The 25,023-nt window shown below is 45.9% G+C and overlaps 1 protein-coding gene across 1 annotated transcript in view; it reads left to right on the forward strand.

Moving 5' to 3' along the window:
- Nucleotides 1-933: 933 nt before the first annotated feature.
- Nucleotides 934-25,023, forward strand: part of GDA (guanine deaminase) — a 599,621-nt gene continuing 575,531 nt past the window's right edge. Inside the window, exon 1 of the mRNA XM_069228937.1 lies at nucleotides 934-1,106. The gene's annotated coding sequence lies outside the window, so the exon portion shown is untranslated. The remainder of the gene's footprint in view (nucleotides 1,107-25,023) is intronic.

Genomic DNA, 25,023 nt, shown 5'->3' on the forward strand with positions numbered 1-25,023 from the left:
CATGTATAGTTCGTAATCTTATGTTTAGATATTAAAAGACTTTCTCCATCAGAGTTTGGCATCCTATCCAAATGACAGGCAGTGACTGCGCTCACTCACTTCCTGTTTGACTCATTCACTTTATTTATTATGCCTCTAGCATAGTTTTGCAGCATCCCTATCTCTGAGCAATAGGGTAAGAACACTCCATGTTTTGTCAGCAGACCCTCAAAGAGTTGACTTTCTAAGAGGTATTTATAGACGAATGTACATTATCTTCACTGGCTGCCAACATGAAAGAAGTCCGGGTCCCTTTGTGTGTTGTTTCACGGGCCGCAGTAAACCCCGCAGAAGAGACGCTTCACAGGCTCAACGCCCCGAGGCCCACTAGTTGCCTAGGAATTCCTGGGCCCATGGTCCTCTGATGCCTAGATTAAACTGGTCTTTATAAAGAAGGTCGCTTTATGCACTTGTACAAAGACTTTAGCAATACACATTCTCGTGGTTGCTCTCTCCTTTATAATTTAGCAACGATTTTTCACATGTAAGCGCTGTTATGTCCATGAGAAGGGAATATAACTGAACACTTGTTACATATTAGCAGTAAACACGTATTAAAAGGGCGTGTCGCAATTAAAGTGATGAGCAATACATGATATTACATATTTTGGAAACCTACAGATCGTTCTCGCCTATCGATCCTAAATGGTTTTAGTAAACACCGTGGCGTGAGAGCTAGAAACAGTTTGCTGCCAGTGTCCCTCAGAATGAAACTGATGAGCAAGTGTTGCCTTTTTGACCTGCTGTTCGCTTGAGTCTTGATCGCAGAACTTGTATTTTCATACTTATTGTTTAACTAATTGTACATCGTAGCAGCCTTTGTCATGGCAACCACTTTTCATCAACACCAGCGTTGCCCTTTGAACTCGTTGCTAAAACAATGGGGGGAGAGGAAGTACAAGGTGCCATCTGATGTACGAGTGCAGCAAACTTGAACCAGACAGACATTCGCTTTCGGCACCAAGAGCAGCCTCTGACCCCTGTTCTGGGAATAATCGGGCACAGACGAGGGCGTGCCCGGTGCCATCCGCCACACGCAGCAATCCTGCAGTTTGGGGGCACTGAAGGTGAGCGTCAGTCTCTATATTCCAAGTAAATAGGAAACTAATTCAGAATTGTTTGATGAGCTTAGCTAGAAGCTGCATGCAAGTGTGTCAGCCCTAATGGTAAAATGATAGCACTCGATACAAGTGCACGTTTTTGGAAGAAGTCTGGCACCGAAGAACTCCTCTGATCAGCATGCCACAGTCAGGGCCTTAGGCATAAGTATCAAAAACATATAAGGGAGAATTGTGCGTATCGCTCAATAACAAGCTACTGCATTTGTATAGTGCATCATTTTTTAAAGTCGATCTATCTTGAAAGTGTCACCACTTTCAATATTTACAGTGCCAGTCAAATACACTGGAACTATTCTAGCCTAAAATAAGCAATGAGTACCTGCAGTTCCCTGCTATAACATTCACCTCACCAGTTCCATTCACACCTCAAATAATTAAATAACTCATACCGAAATGCAAGCTCCGTTGGCAGATTGACTTACGGCAGACTGCCAGCTCAGTGCCAAGGCAATTATATTTCCAGCTAAATTATATCACATGAAACCATATTAGTGCCAAATGGAAGTGGCTATTGACATTATCTACAAAAGTTAGTTGATTGCGTACTATTCTTGAACTCATTGTATAGTACTTGCAGACACTTTAGCAATGGCAAGAGGGTGATTTTCATATGGCTAACTTTCTGGCAGAAGCAGTAAAGGTGTCCAACAATTCTTACAGAGAGTCTGGAAGGGGGATGTATATTACTAGATGATCGATAAAGGACTCTGCTGTTCTATGTGAATACATGCCAAACAAAAATACAAGTTACTGTTGTGAGGAGGGGGCGTGACATTGGAGGGGGTATGATGTCATGCAGAGAGCTGCCCAGGAGACATTTCTGTCACCTTCCGCCGACTAGTGTCTCCGCCATCCCAAAAACACAATATCTTGTTGAAGCTGCACGGTGTGTTCAAACCCTGCATGAATATTGGAGGAATAGAGCCTCGAAAGACAAGCTGAAAACCCTCTCAGGGCAGATGTTTCCAACTCACCTTCCATTCCAACTTTTGATATCGACACTTCAGCCAGTGACGGTTTGAAAAGAGTGTGTATCATGTGCACATGGTGGCACCATTAGCTGGTAGGCCTGTGTGTGGCCTGCCTGTTTTTAGATCTGGTGCATCCACGATCTTCTGTTCAGGAAAAGTGTATAGAGGACTTGGGGTCATCCCCTTTGGCCATTGTTTTAAGACAGCATCATTCTCATCTTGTTAAAACCCAGAGGAATATCTCTTTTTCACCGACAGACTAGTGTAGTGGTTCTCAAACCTTTTCGACCCACTGCTACCTTGACCTTTTGGCCATTGTCCGCGGCTGCCCATTATGATACTTTTGTTTGGCAGGTGAGGGAAGTACTTTCATTTCCCTGAAAATAATTGAGATGAAGCAGATGAAGGTATAATAATCATGGATGTAATCCTATCCTATCCACTGTGGAGCCCTTGCAGTGTCAATGACTGTTTGGAGGGACAAGGTGTTCTCGGAGAAGTGAACTGTTACTGCAATCTGATTTAGTGCTCGTTAAGAGGTGTGTCTTTAGTTCATTCCTGAGCAGGGTTCGTGAGGCCCTTATAAACACAGAGCCTGGGTGCACTGATATAGAAGGCCTGCATCTGCCATCTAGTTTTTGCTTTTTTGCACATTATTATTTACAGCCCGATGGTTCCAGGTCAACACTCATGTGGCTTGTTACCTTTTAACTTTGTCCTCTTTACTAGTGTATTTTGTGCATGTCTCCTGTCTGTTCCTTTCTGTATTCAGAGTATGCATTCTCATGCATGCTATCTGCCACATGCCTGCTGTCTGTATGTTTTTGCCTCCAATCTGTGTGTTCTTGCCTCCTACTTCCTCAGGTCTCCTGTCTGTGCGTTCTTGCATCGTGTTGTGCCCTCATGCCCTGTCTGTATGGTCTTGCCCTCTGTCTGTGTGTTGTTGCCTACTGTCTATATGTCTTTGCCTCCTGTCAGTGTGTTCCTGTCTCCTGTCTGTGTCCTCATGCCTCCTGATTGTGTGTTATTGTATCTTACCTGTGCACTCATGCTTCCTGAAGATGTGTTAGGCCTCCTGTCTGTGTCGTCATGCCTCCTGAATGTGTCCTCATGCCTGCTGTCTGTGTTCATGCCTCCTGACTGTGTGCTCTTGCCTCCTTTCTGTATCCGCAGGCCTCTGGTCTGTGCCCTCAGGCCTATTGTATGTGTCTTCATACCTCCTGTTTGTGCCCTTGGGCCTCCTGTCTCTGCCCTCATGCCTCCTGTTTCTGCTCTCATTCAACCTGTCTGTGCCCTCAGGCCTCCTGTGTCTGCTCCCATGCCTCCTGTCTGTGCCCTCATGACTTCTGTCTCAGTCTTCTAGCCTCATGTTTGGACACTCATGCCTCATGTCACTGCCTTGCCTTGTCTATGCTGTCTAAGAATCTTCTGTCTGGTATCCCTTGACTCCGGTTTTTGAGTCCTCGAGCTCCCTGACTGTTCCACCCCCACAACTCTGACTCACCACCCTCCCATGTCGTATATTTCTGTCTTCCATCCTCTGGCCTGGGTGCCAACAAGCCCCCTATGTGTGCACCTAAAGTCTCCTGTCTGTACTTTCTGTTTGCATGTGTCAGTGCCTGCTGCCTCTGTGTATGGACACTTGGCACTGCTGCAGCAGGGAGCAGTGCTGCTTTATGTTTCGGAGGTACTTTGCCCCCTTAGCTGAGGATGTGTGGGGAGAGCCTGGTCCCTGTCAAGAAAGCTCAGGGCTCCCATCAATGCACCACGAGCTGCGCCTAGTTCCCAATAATGCATACTCATCATCTTTCTTGGATCTGAGGTACCAGCAGAGTGTTGCCTGACCCTCTCTCAGCTCTGAGATGACAATGACATCAGTGCTGTGTCAGCCCCTCCAATGTTGTTCTAGTCACCTCGGTTTGGGCACGTTTTTGGACTCTGGTTCTTTTGGTTTGGGTCTCCCACGTTCTGTTTCATCTGTGACATTAGTTTATGTGCGTTTATTCTGAACTTTGGCCTATGTTTTTACCCTTTAGGTTTTGACTTTTGACTTTGAGTTTGAACGTATGCTTCTAACCAGTGGCATTTGCTTTTGGCCTTCTGTTTGTGACAGTTACTTATGGATATTTTCATTAACTGAAACACATAGTTCAGGAATAGATTTTGTTTCAAAACATTTAGCCAGGGACCTCTGGAAGTTTCCTAAAAGTATCATGATTTATTTCTACTTGAGAACAGCTTCAATTCTAAGCTTCATTCATAACAAGCTTCTGCTCGAGGAAATAGAACATTCATACAAAGCACAAATTAAACTTCACAGAAAATCTATTAATTTTGAGATAAATAAACAGCTCTCCCTGATGGAAGGGGTAGTATCAAATCAGTTTCTACGGCAGCTAGTTAAGACAGAAAAAAAAAACTATTATGAAGTCTATCCTGACAAATGTGCAAAATGTATAACGTGCTATAACATTATTTCTAAAACATATATAGACCTCTTTCTCAGTATAGAACATTATTATTGTATTCCCATTCATATTCTGTCATAAAATTACTACATTTCAAACATTTTTGTTTTTCACATGAAATGTAATTTCAACTATTGCTCCCAAAATCACATTTAAATTTGTTCAGCAGAGATGTAATCTGTAAAGAACAAGACATCCAGGGGCCTGACAAACATAATGCTGCAGGGTGTGCTTGCCATTTTATTCCAAGCACACACAACTGTCGAAATCTGGCTACACCAGGGAGACAGAGCGCGACATTCTGTCAGTCTTGTGCTCTCTTTGTGCTCTGCTAGGTCATGTGAATGTAGCAGGTGAAAAAGTGAAACTAAATCTGTTTCATGGACAGGCGGGATTGTGCGGTCACCGAACATGGACTAATGGACGGTGTACAACCAACGTGTGTTGGTGTGTGTTTGAGCGAGATGTGCTACAGGTTAGTCTGTGGTCGTGTGTTTCACTGAGTAAGGCCCTGAGTTCTTTTTGAGGGCTGTGATAAGATGTTTTGGTTTGACTGGTCCTGCCAGTTGTTCTTCTACTGGGGCCTGAAGTTATGTACGGTAGTAGATGGATAATCCCGTCATTTATTTTTCAAGGGTGTTACCCTTTTTGTTTTTCATGAGGATGGCAACACACGTGACACATATAAATGTTGTTAGGACACATTAGAATTCAGAACAATTTCAGGAGCTTCTAGACTTAACAAAGTGTAGCGCCAATTATTTCTTAAATTAAATGATGCAAAACATTAAAATGTGTGCACTTTTGAAGAAAGGGGCTGTAAATGAGTGGACCCTTGAACATGTAGGAGTTTCAAATGCTTTGTTGCGAGATATCCATGGCTTCCACATTAGAATGTTTCAATGTCAGTGAAGGCGGTATCACCCCCTTCAGGACACCTACTAGCATTTAGGCATTCACTATCTCAGAAGAAGACTAGATAGTTGGGAATAAATGTTAGAGCGGAAGAAGCTTATCTTGTGACTGTAAAATGAGACATTGTTGACAATCAATAACCCTAGCTTATTTGTTTGAGTACCCATTTTACAATCAGGACTAACAATACCACGTTGAAGTTGATGTTTCCCTGTAAAGGTGGGGATCACATTCACTGCATACCAATGGGTGTTTTAACCTATTGCAAGGAATGAGTGTCTGTGTAGCCTGTGCTCCAGGGGTCCAGAATATCATCATGGATTGCTTGTTGCTGTCTCATGAGCGGACTGGTAAAGTCTCGTGGGTGAAAGTGACATTGTAAAACTTTCAAGGATTGTTGTGCGCCTAAAGGACCAGGTAAGGGACGGCTGATGGTAAATCTCACCTGGCCATAACATAGTAAATTGATTTTGATAAAGCTTTCTCTCTCAGACATGAACGATTTTCATCCATTTGTTTAGAACTTGAAAGAAGACTATCGGTACAGCACAAGCAGAGATTATTTGGTTAGTGGTAAATGGTTAAATTCCTCTGTTAAACAAGTAGTTCACTGGTGTTATAGTTTGATAGATATTGAAGTGGTACATCATTCTTTTCATTGGTTTTGGCTGACAGTACACAACCTGCTTGCCTGTATTCATGCCATTTTGTGCCAGTAGGATGCAAGGTCAGTGATCAATGTACAGCGGCCGAGTTCCAAGCAATTAATGTTTTCATTAAATGAGCACTCGCTGTTCATCTCGAGAGTAATTCCATATCAGTGATAATGCGTAGAATCAGGATCAAAACCATATTTCTGCATTAGAGTGCTACAGGTTGCACAATATCACCCTTTAAACACTGTGATAATATCACACTTACGCCCGTGTCTTTAGACTTCGACATTAGGTTAAACTAAATTCAGATGTTGTAACACTGATGAGCGATTAATTTTTTTAGCTTTTAAATGGTTGTTGTGTTTATGGGAAAAAGGTGTTCAATCCTTTAACAATGGGTATACTCAAGAAGAAAAAACAAGAATAAGACATTGAAAACGCTGGCAAACCTAATTAAACTTTGAGCTTGTTTTACTGTGGTAGGGACCAGTCCATTAAACATTGTCGAGTTTTGTAAGGATCCATACAAACACCTTCCTGTGCAAATACTTGATCCAGGAACATTACATGTCGGTTTTTAATTATGCATTCTCCCAAACAGGCATATAGGGGGTCATTATGGCCCCGGCGGTGAGCGGTAATGTGGCAGCAGTACCGCCAACAGGCTGGCGGTACATACCGCCACATTATGAAAATGGCGGGTTGGCTGCAGCCAACCCGCCACTTCTCCACTCAGACCGCCAGGGCGGTAGCACCCGTTGGCCCGGAGATGTCAATCTCCAGCCCGGTGGCCGCTATAGTACAGCTGGCAGCATTTTGAGACAGCCTACCACCATGGTTTTCGTGGCGTTAGTAAAGCCACGAAAACCATGGTGGTAGCCTCTATAGGTGACAGGGAATTCATTCCCTGTCACTGTAGGCAGCTCACCCACCCCCTCAACACTCCCCAGACACCCTCACCCCCCCTTTACCCACACTCCCCCCTTCCGATCCCATCACCCCTCATACACGCACACACCCGCAGACACACATACACCCACTCACTCACACTGGCATACACATACATCCAGTCATGCTTGCGCACATTGGTACGCACATTAACACTGACATGCAGACATGCACTCACATTACCATTCTTACACGCATTCACACACATGCCTACACCCATGCAAACAACACTACACACACACAGACACATTCACGCACACACTCACACCTTCATGCACACAACTCCACACGCACACACACACACACAGACACAATCCCCCCACCGCCCTCCCCTGTCGGAAGCCCAACTTACCTTTTTCCAGTTGGTCTTCCGGCAGGGAACGGGAAGGGGCGCTGCTACTGCCAGCAGCGCCCGCTAGCTGAACACTGCCAGGCCGTATCACAGGTCATGATATGGCTGGTGGCGGTCTACTGGCCTGGCTGTGCTGGTGGTAGCAGCACCACCTTACCACCATCTGTCACTATGATCACTGCCGGATTTCTGCCCTTCTTGTGGCGCAAGTCCAGCAGTGATCATAGTATGGCGGACAGATGGTAGCTGCGGTGACGGTCTTTTGGCTGCCATCACCCCAGCAGTAGGCGGTTTTTACCGCCAATGACATAATTAGGGCCATAGTCTGTTGTTCTTCAGTCAGTATTGGGTACATGCTGGGTATTCTGGAAGTGTTTGAGTAGATCGTCTTAACAGGTCTCACATATCCATCTAAAACTACCATACACAAAAAATGCCAGAAATGCGGCCGTCCTATGGGGGCAAAACTATTTTCCTCTTGTAATCTTGTCTGAATTGGTTCAGATTATATGAATCAGGTGAATGTAGTGATTTGGTATAATAGTAATGCAGTTGAAAAGCTCTATAACTTGTGAATTTACATAATTTAGCACTTTTCAGTTGATGAAAATAAAGGTAATATGCAATAATTTAGAATGTATTGATACCCATCTGTCGATATTTTATCTTCAACCTTCTGCGGGGTAACTTTGGAGCTTAAGAAATTGGTGCCTCTATTTTGTTGAACATCTCTTAATATTCCCGATAATGGTGACGCAACACAACCTGATGAGTGTGAGAGAAGATCTTGTCTAGTTCAAAGTAACTTATTCGGCTCTTCCAAATATTTGTCATAGCCCATGTTGTGTCAGCATTACTAATCTACTGGGCTCAGCAGACTAATGCATCCAGACCTGTAATATTTCTTGCCCTTATCGTCAAAGGTTCAATCCTGGTGAGTACACTCAGCCTTTCAACCTTCTGAGGTCAATAAATTGAGTGCTATTGAGTGGGAGAACAATAAACATGTTATTCACGTTCTTCAATATCGTGAGAATCTACACTTTAAATGAGCCAGGGTCGGGCTAAGACAAAAAACATGCCCGGGAACCAAAATTAGATGCCCCCATTAGTGAATTAGGGGCCAGGTTTAAGGGAAAATGATGGTGTGCGTCCCAGCGCCAAATTTGGCAGCGTCACGCACCATAATATTCAGAACACAGGGATGCGCCATATTTATTAGAATAAGGCACACACCTGTGTTTCCTCCTGAGCCTGCACTGAATTTGCTGCCGTGTGCCAATGCAGCAACCCTTGCACCATTGTGCAAGGATGGCTGCGTTGAGGGGGAGATTGTTTTTGAGCAGGAAGGAACACCTTCCTGCACAAAAACAATATTAAATGGTGCTTTGCTCTTTCTATTTGTGCTGCAGACTGAAGCACACATAGAAAGAGCAAAAACACGAGGAGAAATGAAAGCATTTCTCCTCCTTACGCCCTGCTAACGCCACCCCTAGGGTCGCGTTAGATCTTGGCACCACCTAGAGTTTACGAATACTCGTAAATCTGAGGCAGCGTCAAAATGCAATGGGTGTTGCTGTGGCACGCCCACAGCAACACCCATTGCACACCCTTTGGACGCAAAGTGCCCCATGTGAAGGGGCCATATTTACAAGGTGCCGTTAAGCCACAAAAAGTGACTTAACTCCACCTTGTAAATACGATGCAGTGCATAGTGCCACCGGAGCGTCACTAACAGTGATGCTCCGGTGGCGCTAGGGGCTCTTAAATATGCCCCTAAATATTTAAAACCATGGCCCATATTTGCAAGTTTGGCAGTTTTTAACTTTTTTACACTCCATATGTATTTTGAAAGGTATGGAAGACTGCTTTTATTGGTGCTTGCTGCAGGCAATGTTTGTGGTAATATCCGGGAAATCAACATCAAAACCAGTCCAGTAGACCCTAAACAGGCCCTCAAATAGCCAGAGTCCTGCCCCACACACTGCGGTGTCAGACCAGCCCTTCGGAAATCGACAGATTGACTGATTTATAGGCCAGTCTGGCTTTAGAGACAGCTATAATTTCCATGTTATTGCATCTGAGATCGATATGCGAAGCAAGACAGGTTTCAGATTTTGTGCCATAATCAGGAGAGGTTTGGGACTAAACGAAGCTAGTCCAGTAGTTTCACCAGAGTTGAGCGTTCTCCTTCCCTGAAAAATGAAATTGTCAGATTAAGCATTGGCAGAAAAGGTGTCAGCTTTTCTAATATAACATCGATACATTTTCATTTTTTTCTTTTGCTATGGGATCCTCGCTATTTACTTTGAGTTGGGTGACAGCTCTCGGGAAACTCCCAGGAAGATGTATGGGCAGTCTCACTGCACGCATTACATCAATGGGGCATTGAATGAGTTTAAGGAACTCCTTATGGGAAGCTGGTGAGCCAGCACAGTAACCACAAATGGGGCTTGAAGAAAGGGACACACAAACAAATATTCGAATACACAATTAACTAAACGTCATGACTAAAAAGTATTACGTTTTGCAACACTGAGCAGGTTAATCTCGCAGTGCACCCTGACCTCCAATGACTAGAAATGAAAAGCCTTTTATAAAATAAAATGAAAACATGAAATCAAGTATTCAGTGACAGGAAGGCTGTACTTCTCATTAAAAATACGGATAACAAAGTACTTTCAACATTAATTAAACCTCTACAACTTTGTAAAGGTTTAGATAAAAAGAATGTTTGAGGACGTGTGGAAATTTAAAATGGATTAGTCAAATGTTTTGTAAACAGCACAAACATTTAGAAGGGAAAAGTAAATGGTAACAAATTAAACAATTAAAATATCTTATTGCAAATTCCTTTTGGGGATAAACTACTCAATAAAAGTGGCATTAGCTCTGCAGCTAAGACCCAAGAAATTGCTCGTCTGAGGGAAGCCAGTATCACAACATGGGCTTCGTAGTTTCAGTCAGCTAAATAGCAGCTATCCAATAAAAATTTCCAAGGGACTTCGGCTAACTTCGTTTTTCTACCCAAACTTAAGTATTGTCCCTCCAATTTGGCACCTCTCAACCATTCCAGACCATAAAGGTATCATAGGTTTTGAATCAAGCTTTCAAAACAACCAACCTAAGAAGTTGTGGGATAAATATTAATACATGGTCTCACTATGGTAACACAGACACAATTATAAGTGCACGTTGATGTTTTGCATGCTATTACTGGACTGCATGAAAACCAATCATCTGAGGCCTTATCATGATCCGTTCTTTGCGCTCTACAGACATCGAAAGGGTTTAAGAATTTCTTTTTCTCAGACTTCAGTGCATACGTTCAGTATAAAAACTCCCATTTAGTGCATGGGCTGTACACAGAAAGGCTTGGAAACACAGGCAATAGTCGCCTCTTTGTGTTCCCAAGCCCTGCTGGAAAAGAGAAACATGCACACCCTCTCTGCACGAAGAATGGGATCTTGAGCCGGACAATGATTTTTATCGCATTTCACACACATTTCTCTTGAGTACGGAGAGCCACCTGTTGTGCTGTGCCCAGTTTATCATAATGAATTCAGATGAAGGTGCTTGATTTTCCATTTTTTATGTATAATTTTTATGTTGCACAATGAGGCATAAGAGAATGTAATCTCATTCCCATATCATTCAAAGCCCTGATGAAGTCCAGTCGGCGAAACTCCTACATACAGAATTCATTCCTAAAATCTTGCTTTATGTAAACAAATACTTATGTGAAATTGATAAAACGGCCACTTTTTGTGAAAACACTGCACATTATCATCAAATTATGCCTAAAATCCAAGTTAAACTCTCCTCATGCAATGTCTCCTTCCAGAGAGTCAATGATGCCAATGCACAGCCTTCATCAATTAAAGTATCATTTGAGATTCACTAACTGGTAGCTATCCATTGTGAATCTACTGTTCTTTTAAGTGCCTCCCTGTCAACATTCCGATTTTTTAAACCAAGGATTTGTACTTTGACATTATGATTCAGCCATTTGACAATAACAGTGAATTTGTACAGATCTGTTTTTCAGCTTGAACTTAATGACTTTTTCATTTTCATTGCAAAATCATTACACACGATGCACAAGAACACAAGGGTGCGGGGGTTTCTTGAATCGCTTGCCCTTGTTTGGAGAGAGGCATGTGCAAATGTCATGGTTGAAGAATGGAGTTTTCATGTCTTACATGCTAATTTGTTTTCTGCTGTGGCAAAATAAAAATTGTATTTGTAAATAAATCACTATGAGGCAGGTATTTCTTCTGAGTGCTTTGGGACCCATATCAACACATTGATGGCTATTGCGACATGTCCTTATTTTCAAAGCAGGGCTCTGTGTTTTACACCTCTTTTGCCATTACATTGATTATTTGCATGAAATATGTTGCCAGCGAGACAAATATACAGATGAAGATAGCTGAGCACAGGTAAAGAATTACAAAGAACTGCAGCGTTTGCTATTTTTGATGTCAAATGACATGATGAGAGGTTGGAAGCATTAAAGAATGCTACAACGCAATACAGTATGATACATAATACAATGTATTTTAGTTTGTGCGAGAATAAAAGTCAAATATTTGTTTAGCACAATAAAAGACTTGAAATAAATCTAATGTATTTTAGTTTGTGCGAGAATAAAAGTAAAATATTTGTTTAGCACAATAAAAGACCTGAAATAAATCTGTTGATCTTTTTATGTTTTTTTTCAATCTTGTGAAGTACCAGGCCACATTTCATTTGTATGAAAGCAAGAACATGAAAATATTTACCCAGTTTTCTCTGTTTATGATAGACATCATGTATCTGGTGCTCAGCATCAACTGAACAAACCAGTGTATTTGGGGAATATTAGGTTTAATTTGCGTCATGTAATGATTGACTCACATAATTATAACGTAAAAGGAAATTCCAAGACTGGATGCAAAATATTTGATGTAGTTTTAGTGGTCTGGCAAAACTGTGTGTGCCACATGCTAGAGTTAAACAATCATACTGTCAAGAGATCCATGAAGAGATTTAAATAATCAATTGGAGTGAAATTGTCTGTGTCCACAGAACAACCAGCAACTCCAGTAAAAGGAGTTAGCGCAGATTGGACTACATCCGGAGCAACGAGCATCAGCTCCTCCTCCGGGCTTATTCAAGCAAGCACAAGTCCAAGAGATTGTGGGTAAGCTTGAGGTACTGTTACCTGTGGAACACCAATTTCCTGCTCAACAGTCAAAGACCTTCACTCCATAACAACAAATGAGTCAACATCATCAGAGAACTGAGATTCCACTCACAAATCCTCTCTAACAGATAAATCACTGCCAAAGTCCTCTACACCATCAACATCAGATGCAGTGTCAGGGTCTGAATCATGTACTGGCTCCACTTCTGAACTGGATTCCAGAATCAGTTCCAATGCCCCAATGATACAGCATCAGACTTCCAGCTTGAAGTCATATCTGACCAGTGACTTGGACAGAGGTGCAGTTACAAAGTCAAGATGCAATTGGAGTCCACAACAGAACTTAACCTTTTCTCTCTAGCTCTCTCTCTCTCCCTCTCATTCCATTCCCCTTTCCCCTACTAGATTTCCTGCATCTACTGTTAAAGGTATTGATGGGTAGTGGGTGTGGGCAATCTAGAAGTGGAATTGGGAGCCCTCTGTTCTGGAATTCCTGCTCGCTTTCACAGGATCAAGCTACAAAACAGGTTAGTGTGCTAGGTTTGACACATACAAACATCAAAACAACATGCACAGTAGGATATTCGGTCACATGAGCAACGTTCTAGACATTCAACCAAAGCTGCAGTAACTGTTTCACAATCTGTATCTGCCTTCATGCACTTTCACACAAAATTGTAATACAATCTGAAAACATTACACAGACAGGCACAGTGAAAAACTCATCCTACCATCAGCTTCTACTCCAGAGCTCTCAAATTGTGCCGCATCATGAGGACCTAAGGCACATAGTTTACACAAAAAGACACTATATTGCATTTACCAATACTTTGCATACCAACATAAATTGCAAGTGACCCTTACACTAGTAATCTCCAAGCTTGACTATGCCAACAGCTTATAACTTGGAGTACCTGCATTCATCATTCCCAAAATATAACTCACCCAAAATTATACTGGAAGGCTTCTTCTCCACAATCACCTAAGAAAATGCATGACCCCAGTTCTGCAATCACTCCACTGGCTACATATAGCTAGAAGAGCAATGTTCAAGGCACTCTGCATTGTCTAAACATCCATCCAAGGCAGAGGACCATTATACCTATATGTTGAATTCAAGCAATACAAACCAAACAGAACACAGAGCTCCAGGCTTGCACCACTTATCATCATACCAAATAGCCATAAGAAATACACAGAGGGTACTGATATCTGAGTACAAGCTTCCAAGTTCTGGAACTCACAACCAACCAGCATTAGAAGCACCAAGGAGCATCTATACTTCTGAGGACAGTTGAAAACCTGGGTATTTCCTAGATAAATACACCACCCACATTCAGGCAACAGAGTCGAGAAAACAGCCGCACCCTCAAGCGCAATCGTCAACTTACAGGCCACAAATTGCAAATAACTCAACCTGCAAACTGCATACAATAAGTTAAGAAGGGCTGACCTGTAGTTTGCTGTAGCACTATATAGTACTTCCATGCATAAGTGTTACGGCCCGCAATATTGCTAAAATCATAATATGCAGCTGTCAGCAACAAATTTTTGGTGACTTGTTAAAATCACATAAGACGTATATGCTATGAGAGCTGACCTATCCAGCACTGTATAGCCAAAAAACACAGCCATCACCAAATGAATAGGCATGGAATAAATCAAGCTAACATTGCTGGATCATTTGGAGAACTTTAATATAGTTCACTACTGCAGGTCCCAAATACCTTCACAACCAGGGTGCTTCTTTACATCACATCTCACAAAGACACTCAGGTATGGAATGATAATAAAATGCCCATTCAAATAGATCTCTTCACTTCTCTCCCTCCATTTAGTCTAACTCCGGACCACAACTATACACAAAATCTCGGATTGCCCAACCCAGTCGAGTAACCAGCTAGGTACATTATATCGTATGAAAAACCATAAAGGGGCCTGTAGAGCTGTTGAAAGCTACCAGTATACTGAAAAACATTAAACTGTGTGTCCGTGTCTCACACTTCACCATTCAACTCACTTGTGCACTGTATCCCATAATGTGATACCTACACCACGGTGTTCTTCACATAAGACATGGAAACACTTATAACACAGGATCAAAACAAAGACAACATACTTTCACCCACACACCTTACACAGTGGTGCATGCTATTTGTGAAGGCAACCACTTCAGCGCCCTACATAGTTGTATTAAGTGCTATATACATGCTGCAGCACAATTCAATACAATATAGTATCAACAATACACAGGTGATGTGTGGCATAAGACAGTACTGAAACATGCTATTCGAAAACAGCAGAAACTTTGAGGAATGGTACTGCATGAAATGTTGAGTCCCATCATGAACACCCACCAACGACTTGACTACTGTATACAACTCAGTTCACAGTATCCACAAAGCAGCAGCCACACATGCAAACAGTACTGAAGCACACCATTCAGAAAAGCAAAACCTTTTCTCGAATTCCAGAATGTCATAAAGAATGAAATATTGAGCCCTATTAAGAACACCCACCAACATCCTGACCAGTACAGGAAACTTAGTTCACAGTATCCATTATGCAGAGGTCATATGTGGCATTATAGAGAACACCATTTCTGAAAATTAAACACTAGCAGGGCCACAAAGGGACTGGCAAAAACTGGCTAAAAGGCACCCACATCTCATCCAGCAACAATGCATTGCATTATTCAGATTTCTGGAAGAAAGGTGTGCCTTCCTTTATTTACAGTGTATTTACAATTTTACTATTGGTGTGAGCAAAGTTCTGCTTCGTTTGACCGCCCCCAACACGTGATGATAGGAAAAACCACTGGTGTCTAATGGGAGCACCAGGCGATCACATCACACTGCGATCGCCTAGCGCTTTGCAGTCTAGGAGAGGTATCACTGGAGTTTCTCAGCTTTCCAGCAATACCCCCCTTTTGGTACAGTTCCCTGCAGGCACAGTGAATGGGACTGTTTTAAGCCCCCTCTGCACTCACAGGGAAAACAGGAAGCCATTTCCCTGGGTACCGCTCCTACAACACACGTCATCACATCAGCTGCAGGACCGTCACACACCCCTAGGCCGAAGTGGGAGAGCCTCCTGCTCCAGCCTTAGAGGGTGCAGGTTGGGGGGCCACCAGATCAGCACTCAGCAGCTGCTGCACCCGCGTCCTTGAAATGACCTTCCTTTCAACAGCTCCTGGCCGTGAGTGCGCTAGCTGGGTGGGGCACATCAAGAGTCCCATGGGGTAAGCATGTTTGAACTGGGCCATAGCTCGGGTTGCCAACCTTCAAAGGGCTGCAGGAGATGCCTACATATATTTCATGCAGCACCAATGACAATTGTGCTTGAACACTGTTTCTGCATGTCGTTGGCGCCCATGTTCACATCCCGTCTGTCTCTCTTCTCCACATCACTCTCCCTCACGCCATCTTTTCAGCAACTTCATGAGGTTTGAGATTGATCAGACAATGCACTGTCTCATATCCTAAAACAATGAAAGGGAAGCAAGTGTGTGACAAGAAAGAATACCGTTCCCTGTGCATCTTAGACAAAGGGGGTGCAGGCTTAGGACATATACACTTAGTACATTTGGAAAGTGAAGGTCATTGCAGAGTTCCCTGAGTAGTTCATGCACTGTTTATGGTGATAAAAGCGGATGTCCAAAAAAGAATATGTACATGTCCATAGCTTCTGCATTGATTTTTTGGCTGTATGAAAAGCTCACTTTCATAACAGGCAGAGGGTGGTGGAGTACTTTTATAGTGGCAGAGGAGCATCAGATTTGGTTTCACCCAGAATGTGCAATATCTGAGCAAATAACAGCCCTGTGAATCCACACCACTGATTCACAATGCTATTACTTTTTTCTTCCTGAATGAGTTTCTGCAGTCTATCTTAGTTATTAATTAACTCATAGCGCGAACTTGCCTTTCATGCAAATTGCTTCGCCTAATAGTTGTGTCATGCAAGCATCTCACTACACCAAACTTAATTGTGGTCACAAGCCCAACAGAACCCGCCATTATACTTTACTGCTGACTTGCTTTTGTGAATGTCAAATTCATGATTCAGGCAAATGAAAACAATTAGAAAACATTGGTTAATGTTTCTGTGCCCCGTATATTTGTAAGGTATGTACGGAAATAAAATGATTGAGTAACACACACACAGCTAAGAAGCAACCGATTACTTCACCCTCTCAGTTCCTCTCTCTTTCTCATCTGCCCCTCCGCTCCTATACTTCAACTCACCTACCACTCACACTTTCCTCTTTCAGCTGCAATGTTCTCTATGCTACCATCCATACAATCTGTACCTGTAGCCGCCAGCACAAACCCCCATCTGTTTCTCCATTCCCAAAACAATATGATCATCCCCCTCCCCAGCACTAACAGGCACAAGGTCAGCCCTCTTTCTAACATCTCTTCACACTGCCCCAACCATCTCCACAGCCCAAACCCATAGCTCCCTATACTTTTCAATATGCTGTAACAAAACAAAAAATATGTCCCGTGTACAAAGGATTAGAGCACCACACCCTCCCAGCTGCTCTCTTCTCCCTTTCAGCGTCACTTCTCGAAGCACTAAAAGCAGATATCTTACTGTTTCATACTATCAAACATTTCCCATTAGGCATCACCAAAGCTCTGAATTCCACTTATTTTGAGAGAAGCTGTGCACTCTTCCTTACTGATCAGCCTTAGATTCCACCACTAATGAACTGCACTGGTACATCTCCGGGGAACCCCAATTCATTTCCCCCATAGTACGTGTCTCTAGTACTAGCGCTGCTCCCCTCCTATAGCCTGTGTTTCTGAATCCAACAATTTCAACTTGAATTATCTCCCCCTCCTTTCCTTCCTCCACCCACTGTCTGTTTGGCCATATATTTCTAGCCATGCCATCTGTGCTTAGAAACAATCATCATCTCGTCGCAACAGTCTGGCCTATGATCTTTCCCCTGACTACCTCCTCGCTCTGTCCATTTATTATGATTTCCCAAATACCCTCAGTTGAGTTTTTCCTCTCTGGCCACACAGGTTGGACCATAATGTTACTCTCACATTTGCATCATTTTTACCCAGAGGCACTGTCATGCCCCATGACCCATGATGTTAACCAAGCACATGAAATCCATTCAGATTACTTTGTACACCACCATACTCCCATCACCTAGGTCAAGATTGCCTCTATTTTCTGCCTACTGCAAATCTGATGTTCTATATAATGTACAAATAGTTGGTGCCATTGTCTCACAGAACCTTGACCTACTAGTTTGATCAGAAACTTGCCTAAATGAAGCCCCACAGACTATTTTGGCCCTGTCCCTGCTCCCATTTAGCTATGACTATGGTGCATCACCCAATCTGGCTGTATTCCTACTGACCTCGCAATGAAGTCAGTGTTCGGGGTCTGGAGCAGCCGACGGACCTTGGCTCCATAGCCACTGACCCTGCTCCCATCAAGTATGTCTGGCGCAGGGAGCTTGCACAGCATTTTAACCCATGCACATCTTCATTGCATTCTCCTGCAACAGCAATTTGAGCCACACCCAGCATGAAGTAGCATACCACTCTTTATTTGTTACATCATTCAGCATTGGTTTAGACACTTGCACCACACATAACAACACAACCCTAGGACTTCCACTTGCTTTAATCACATTTTCAAACCCATGAAGATATCTGAGCATACTACTTCCAATGTAACAGGACGCCCTTTCTACTCCACAGCATACACGTTTTCCCAAGGCAAGATGGAGAATGAACTTTTTCAGTTCATGACAGGAAGTGCTAGAATGTAGTCTCTATCTGGGCAAGTAAACGTGAAAGGGACTTGTTGCATAGCTTTGAGTAATAAATCTGCGTCACTTTCAACATTGTCTTACCATTCATTCCATTCATTCCCTTTCTTTTTTCTCTGTGTTTCTGTTTTGGGATCTTACTTGCATGCTGATTATTCCTGGCCCTGGAGAAGCTTTTTTCACTGTCTTTTTTATCTCCTGTATTTCGTATTTTTTCAGATTCTTCTTCATTTTGGGAAGTAATAAATTCTACAGAAATCCCATAAAGATTAAGTAATTAGGAAATGTTTGAATGCTTGTACGATCCAATTTACCTTCAGTCCCCATTGATTTAGTACTGATAGAGCAGTGGTGGGATACATTATCTCAAAGAGTTACTAATGCAGATGCTATGCTGAATATATATATCTATATCTATATATATATATATATATATATATATATATATATATATCAAACCAAGGCCCTTTTAGGGTTAGAGTGACGCATAAATTATGCAAAAAACAAACGAGAACTCTGGGAAGTTCCCAATTTTAGGAGGAGAGCTGCTCTAGTAAGGAGCACCCTGCAATACCAGCGACACTCTAAATTTGCTCACCTCAAATGTCTGCTTATCTAGCAAAGTTTTTAAGCATAGGATTAGCACAGTGCTATCCTTGCCGAGCTAGATAGTGACAAAGTCTTTTGCCATTTGTACAGCAAAATGTTTAAGCATAGGATTGACATAGTGTCATCCTCGCCGAGCTGTAAAATGACAAATGCCATTTACCACTCCAGGCACAGTATTACAGCTTTGGACTGGTCAAATACCGACCAAGCCAACCTGGAATGAGTAAAGCAACCCCTGACACATGTTTTGCTCTCATTAGAGCTCTTCAGAGGGGTATAGCTTTGTCCAGACACAAGGGAGCAATGTCAATCCTATGCTTAAAGATTTTGCTATACAAATGGCAAAAGACTTTGGTGGTCATTACAACCCTGGCGGACGGTGTTAAAGGTGCGGTAATACCCCAAACAGGCCGGCGGACCAAAAAAGGGAATTATGACCTTGGCGGAAACCGCCAACAAAGACAGCCACTTTAACACACCGCCCGCCACGGCGGTACAGACAAGCAGTGCGGCGGTCACCGCCAACAGACAGGCGGAAGACAATGTACCGCCCATAGTATCACAACCCGCCAATCCGCCACCTTTTCTGGGGCGGATTCACCGTGGATAAAAACACAGCGGAAACAGCTTTTGCAATGGGAAAACGCTCACCTGAACACATCCCACGAGGAATGAGGAATCCATGGACCCGGAACTCCAAATACTCCCTGCCCTTGTGTTTCTGCTCCTATACGACCAACAGCTACGTAGGCGCCGAAGACAACGGTGAGTACTGCACCTACGACACGGGGGAGGCAAAAGTTAGGGGGAAACCCACCAAACACCCCCACCTCCACCCTCGCATACTACAACATACACACCAATGCATTCACAAAAATCACAGTAACAACCCACAATCCCCCTGGAAGAATGAAAAGACAATCCGATATTCGGTCAAACATTGTAATGTGGCAATATACATGTCATACAAAAATATACAGATATATATTTGAAAATCAGTCATAATTATATACAATACGAGAAGTAGTGCAGATATGTACATAACAATGTCCGTGCACCAACAGTCCAAAAATGCATGTGCAAGGCCCACAAACGATACCTGACCACAATCGGAGAGAACACTGCTGGAGCATCAGATAGAAATACTACAGGCACCTCAGGGGGAAGGGAAGGGGGGGGCACCTCAGCCGGATGACTGCAAAGCCAGATCCACGACGGGGCTCCATGCCCACTGTGCCATCCTGGGGAGTGCAAAGCCACTGTCTCTCAAGTCTTTACAGTGGGTGGCTTGCCCACTGTACCATCCTGGGGAGTGCAAAGCCACAGTCTCTCAAGTCTCTACAGTGGGTGGCTTGCCCACTGTACCATCCTGGGGAGTGCAAAGCCACAGTCTCTCAAGTCTCTACAGTGGGTGGTTTGCCCACTGTACCATCCTGGGGAGTGCAAAGCCACAGTCTCTCACGTCTCTACAGTGGGTGGCTTGCCCACAGAGCCATCCTGGAGAGTGCAAAGCCACAGTCTTTCAAGTAGATGCAGGTCTCTACTGGTACTCGGGGGGACTGATGCCCAGACTGGATGAGTCTCCCCATGAAAGTTCCTGTCCTGTTACTGTCCCAGCTGCACATGGGATAAGGATGCCTGATGTGGCGGTCCATTCATTTCTACCCGGTGCTTGCCCTGTTCAGCGGTGCTTTGCCATGGCGGTCTTTGCCCTGTTCAGCGGTGCTTTGCCATTGAGGTTCAGGACTGTTCAGCGGTGCTTTTCCGTGGCGGTCTTTGCCCTGTTCAGCGGTGCTTTGACATGGCGGTCTTTGCCCTGTTCAGCTGTGCTTTGCCATTGAGGTTCAGGACTGTTTAGCGGTGCTTTGCTATGGCGGTCTTTGCCCTGTTCAGCGGTGCTTTGCCATTGAGGTTCAGGACTGTTCAGCGGTGCTTTGCCATGGCGGTCTTTGCACTGTTCAGTGGTGCTTTGCCATGGCAGTCTTTGCCCTGTTCAGCGGTGCTTTGCCATTGAGGTTCAGGTCTGTTCAGCGGTGCTTTGCCATGGCGGTCTTTGCCCTGTTCAGCAGTGCTTTGCCATCGAGGTTCAGGTCTGTTCAGCGGTGCTTTGCCATGGCGGTCTTTGCCCTGTTCAGCAGTGCTTTGACATGGCGGTCTTTGCCCTGTTCAGCGGTGCTTTGCCATTGAGGTTCAGGACTGTTCAGCAGTGCTTTGCCATGGCGGTCTTTGCCCTGTTCAGCGGTGCTTTGCCATTGAGGTTCAGGACTGTTCAGCGGTGCTTTGCCATGGCGGTCTTTGCCCTGTTCAGCGGTGCTTTGCCATGGCGGTCTTTGCCCTGTTCAGCGGTGCTTTGCCATTGAGGTTCAGGACTGTTCAGCGGTGCTTTTCCGTGGCGGTCTTTGCCCTGTTCAGCGGTGCTTTGACATGGCGGTCTTTGCCCTGTTGAGCTGTGCTTTGCCATTGAGGTTCAGGACTGTTTAGCGGTGCTTTGCTATGGCGGTCTTTGCCCTGTTCAGCGGTGCTTTGCCATTGAGGTTCAGGACTGTTCAGCGGTGCTTTGCCATGGCGGTCTTTGCACTGTTCAGCGGTGCTTTGCCATGGCAGTCTTTGCCCTGTTCAGCGGTGCTTTGCCATTGAGGTTCAGGTCTGTTCAGCGGTGCTTTGCCATGGCGGTCTTTGCACTGTTCAGTGGTGCTTTGCCATGGCAGTCTTTGCCCTGTTCAGCGGTGCTTTGCCATTGAGGTTCAGGTCTGTTCAGCGGTGCTTTGCCATGGCGGTCTTTGCCCTGTTCAGCAGTGCTTTGCCATCGAGGTTCAGGTCTGTTCAGCGGTGCTTTGCCATGGCGGTCTTTGCCCTGTTCAGCAGTGCTTTGACATGGCGGTCTTTGCCCTGTTCAGCGGTGCTTTGCCATTGAGGTTCAGGACTGTTCAGCAGTGCTTTGCCATGGCGGTCTTTGCCCTGTTCAGCGGTGCTTTGCCATTGAGGTTCAGGACTGTTCAGCGGTGCTTTGCCATGGCGGTCTTTGCCCTGTTCAGCGGTGCTTTGCCATGGCGGTCTTTGCCCTGTTCAGCGGTGCTTTGCCATTGAGGTTCAGGACTGTTCAGCGGTGCTTTGCCATGGCGGTCTTTGCCCTGTTTTAGTGGTGCTTTGCCATTGAGGTTCAGGACTGTTCAGCGGTGCTTTGACTCGTGCGGTCTTTGCCCTGTTCAGCGGTGCTTTGACATGGCGGTCTTTGCCCTGTTCAGCGGTGCTTTGCCATTGAGGTTCAGGACTGTTCAGTGGTTTTTTGCCATGGCGGTCTTTGCCCTGTTCATCGGTGCTTTGACATGGCGGTTCTGATACGGACATTGGTGTGTGGCATGACGTTCTCTACACTGGGCATTGGTGTGTGGCATGATGTTCCATCATTGCCCAGAGGGGCTGTGGCATCCGGGCCCCTCCTGGGCACTGACTCCGGCGGTGGCGGTGGTCTCCTGACCAATGACGATACTTGGGCCCTCCTGGGCTGTGACTCTGACGGTGGTCTCCTGACCAGTGACGATACTTGGGCCCCCCTGGGCTGTGACTACGGCGGTGGCGGTGGTCTCCTGACCAGTGATGATACTTGGGCCCTCCTGGGCTGTGACTCTGGCGGTGGTCTCCTGACCAGTGACGATACTTGGGCCCTCCTGGGCTGTGACACCGGCGGTGGCGGTGGTCTCCGGACCAGTGACGATACTTGGGCCCTCCTGGGCTGTGACTCTGGCGGTGGTCTCCTGACCAGTGACGATACTTGGGCCCTCCTTGGCTGTGACTCCGGCGGTGGTGGTGGTCTCCTGACCAGTGACGATACTTGGGCCCTCCTGGGCTGTGACTCTGGCGGTGGTCTCCTGACCAGTGACTATACTTGGGCCCTCCTGGGCTGTGACTCCGGCGGTGGCGGTGGTCTCCTGACCAGTGACGATACTTGGGCCCTCCTGGGCTGTGACTATGGCGCTGGTCTCCTGACCAGTGACGATACTTGGGCCCTCCTGGGATGTGACTCCGGCGGTGGCGGTGGTCTCCTGACCAGTGACGATACTTGGGCCCTCCTGGGCTGTGACTCCGGCGGTGGCGGTGGTCTCCTGACCAGTGATGATACTTGGGCCCTCCTGGGCTGTGACTCTGGCGGGGGTCTCCTGACCAGTGACGATACTTGGGCCCTACTGGGCTGTGACACCGGCAGTGGCAGTGGTCTCCGGACCAGTGACGATACTTGGGCCCTCCTTGGCTGTGACACCGGCGGTGGCGGTGGTCTCCTGACCAGTGACAATACTTGGGCCCTCCTGGGCTGTGACTCTGGCGGTCGTCTCCTGACCAGTGACGATACTTGGGCCCTCCTGGGCTGTGACTCTGGCGGTGGTCTCTGGACCAGTGACGACGGTGCTGGCGGTTGTGTGTCGACCGCCGGAAATGATGGCGCACTTCTCCGCTGTGACACTCACAACAGGCTGGGCAGACTTCCTCTGGCCCTTCCCCACCTTTGGTGGAGTCACAGCTGACTCTCCAATCCCCTTGGAACCCATGTCAGTTGTTTTTCCACCAGGAGTCTTAACACGGTCCCGTCGTCCACTCTCCAATTTTAGAGCCTTTACAGGGGGTGGGCTGCCAGTGCCTTGGCTCCGGGTCCTACCGCCTGCCTGGTGGCCGGTGCAGTCCAGATACCTTGACCAGGCACCACTGGTATTGGAGGCTTTTTGGCTGAGGCGCTACGATGGGACTGATGAATTGGAGGGGGTGTGGGGGCAAAAAGGTCAACTTTACAGAGGGACAGTTTCTGACGAACACTGGGATGGGTAGCTGGAGGGGGTCTGGGAGTGGAGGAAGAGGAGGTGGTTGTCGGAGGTGTCACTTTAGCTGTTTTGGGTGCAGGTACTGGAGGCTGTCGTGAGGTGGATGGATGTTGGGTGAGTGATTGCCGGCGTTTGTGTACTTTGGGAGGGGGCGTCACAGACACACTGGGAGAGGACACAGGAGACGTGTAAATGGCAGTGGAGGTGGTGAGTGCAGGTGAGCGGCTTGTGGTGCTGGGTCTCCTTGTGCGACTCATGGTGCCTGTAGATGTGGTGCATGCAGGTGTGTGTGTAGACGAGACTGGGAGGGAGGAGGGAGAAAAGGAGGAGGGGGACACAGTGGAGGCAGTGGATGTTGTTGTGTCTGTATGTGGGTGAGGCTTGCGTGAGTGCCTGTGGTGTGTGTGGTGCCTATGTTTGCTTGAGCTACTTGTGTGTGTTGACTTGTGTGCATGCTGGTCTGTAGGTGTGCTTGGGATGGGCTGGGGTACTGGAGATTGGGTCTGGGTGGAGGAAGTTGGAGGGGGCAGGCTAGACACAGGGACAATGGCTGCCATCAGTGGTGAGGCCAGAGATTGCAGGGTTCGCTGAAGGACAGCCTTACCAGAATGAATGCCCTCCAGGAATGCATTACTGTGTTGCAACTCTCGTTCTACACCCTGGATGGCATTCACAATGGTAGACTGCCCAACAGTGAGTGACCTGAGGAGGTCAATGGCCTCCTCACTGAGGGCAGCAGGGGTGACTGGGGAAGGGCCTGAGGTGCCTGGGGCGAAGGTGATGCCCACCCTCCTGGGTGAGCGGGCATGGGGCGAACGCTGAGGGGCTGCCTGGAGGGCGGGGCTGGTAGGGGAGGTGGCAGCTGTACCTGTAGAGGTGGGGGGCACAGATGGTGCCGCCACCACAAGGGAGCCGCCATCGGCGAACAAGTCCGTGTCGCTGCTTGGTGATCTGGTGGCCGACGTGAAGCTCCCCTCGCCCTCCGTCCCACTGGTGCATTCAGAGTCTGTGGTGTGGCCCTCCATGGCCATGTGGGATGCAGCTCCCTCATGCTCCGGTGCCACTGTACCTCCGCCTGATGATGCTGATGTACAAAAGGACAGGGAGAGCAGAAAAAGGGGGGGAGACAGAAGAAAGAGAGTTTT

This window comes from Pleurodeles waltl, chromosome 1_1 (assembly GCF_031143425.1).
Source record: "Pleurodeles waltl isolate 20211129_DDA chromosome 1_1, aPleWal1.hap1.20221129, whole genome shotgun sequence".
NCBI classification, from domain to species: Eukaryota; Metazoa; Chordata; class Amphibia; order Caudata; family Salamandridae; genus Pleurodeles; species Pleurodeles waltl.